This window comes from Limulus polyphemus, unplaced genomic scaffold (assembly GCF_000517525.1).
Source record: "Limulus polyphemus unplaced genomic scaffold, Limulus_polyphemus-2.1.2 Scaffold4511, whole genome shotgun sequence".
Classification (NCBI taxonomy): Eukaryota; Metazoa; Arthropoda; class Merostomata; order Xiphosura; family Limulidae; genus Limulus; species Limulus polyphemus.
In genome coordinates, this window is record NW_013670121.1 from 48797 (window position 1) to 50941 (window position 2145).

Below are 2145 nucleotides of genomic sequence, written 5' to 3' on the forward strand. Positions count from 1 at the left end.
TGAAGAAAAACTTTAATATAAGTTTAACATGACAGCAAATGTACATTTGCTGTCATGTTAAACTTATATTAAAGTTTTTCTTCATTACCCATTTAAGCCGTCTCCAGCCATTATTCTTCCTATAATGATTTTCCTGGATTATTATGTTATTGTACTAGGCTTTCATTTTCTTATTTGGCGAACTTATGTTTATTATTTTCTTTTGTTATATTTCTAAATCCAGTTTTAGTTGTTCTAATTACTTTTTTCCATATTCTTGCTATTTTTTAATACTATTTAGGTAATAAGTTCGCACTTCCCTTGTCAGGTTTTAGGTTTTGAAGGTCAGGAAGGGTCAGATGCATTCGACCTCTTCCTCCTGTAATATGTTCAACAACATTTTTATCAGTATTTTTGTAACCATGCTATATGTTAAACGTTTGCAATTAGAACCTTTGAATTTTCTTACCTTTTAAAGATTAAAACATAACCTTTTGGGACAACATGGGACCTATTGGTCCATCTCAGCGGTTCCATCCTCTAAAGTAACTAAAACTATTAATAAATAACTTAAAAAATGGTACAGCCAGCCCTTATAATTCATATACTTATCAAGCTTTCTCTAAAACTCACTTAAATTTACTGCCGCCACAACCTATTCCATAGGCCAACCACCCTGTTAGAAAAATAAAAAAATATTAGCTGAATATGACTCCTATGGAAAGACATTGAGTTGTTGAAAAGGGTTCAGAGAAGGGTTACTAGAATGATGCTGGGATGGAAGGGTTGTCATACAAGGAGAAGTTGAAATCTCTCAAATTGTTTTCTCTTGAAAAAAGAAGAGTTAGGGGATTTGATTAAGGTGTTTAAGATTGTAAAGGAAATTGATAGTGTTGATGCATCATCTTTTTTCATATTTAACAACGAGAACAGTAGAACTAGGAGACATAAATGTAAATTTTGGCGGGGTAGGTAAGGAGCCCAAGTATAAACACAGTATTCCAAATGTGGCCTAACCAGTGACCTGTACAATGAAATTATAACCTCTTTTAGACTTGTATTCAACATTTCTGTAGATACAACTTAAAATCCTATTTGCCCTACCACTAGCAATAGCACACTGTTTGGATGGCTTAATATATGTACTGATCAACTATTACACCAAGATCCTCTTCTTTCACGACACCGTTAAGGTTAGTTCCATCCAAATTATACTGTTACGACAGCGGGGGTCACGTGACGATAGTAACACGTCATATTCTCGAACGTTCACGTCCCTTCCTGAAGTCTCGGGAGGTAACTAGATATGCGGTATTCTTGTATATATAAGACCGGTAAGAACTGACGGCAGGAGTGTGTGTAATTGAACTGCGGATAGAGTGAGACGTATTGTTGAGTCGAGCACGTGAGACGTTTGTTGTGAATTATAGCGTTTGTTATAGCGCGACTGTGGAAATTAAGTGTATTGCAAAGTTGTATTCAGAAAGAATAAACCAGTTTTATTTAAGAAAGGACTTGTATATGTAAAGTTTCTTCGGAAAGAATTTTTACGGAAAATTAACTAAAGACCAGCGACGTAACAATACTTATATTTCCAATTATGATAACCCATATGCATTAACTTGCATTTATTATAATTAAAACCCATCTGCCATTTATTTTCCCAACTCACTAAATGATCTAAATCCTTTTGTAAATCAGCAGCATTCCCTTCACAGCTAGCAACACCAAAAATTTTAATATAATCTGCAAATTTAAGTAATTTATTGACCATTCATTCATCTATGTCATTGACGTAAATCAAAAAGAGTAAGAGTCCTAAGACTGATCCCTGAGGTACCCCACTTGTAACATTAATCCAGTTTGACTGAACTCCATTTCTAACAACCCTCTGCTTTCTTCCATCCAACTACTCTTATATCCAATTTGCTAACTTATCCCCCACACCTATAGAGATAATTTTGTTACAAGCCTTTTATGTGTCATCTTGTCAAATGCTTTCTGAAAATCCATATACACCAATTCTACACTCTTACCCTCATCTACATAAGCAGTCAAGAATGTCAAAATATTTGTGAGGCAATGACTTTGCAAAGTCTTTTAACAGACTTTCCAAAACTTTTCCCACAACTGATGTAAGACTAACGGGTTTATAATTGCTGGGAC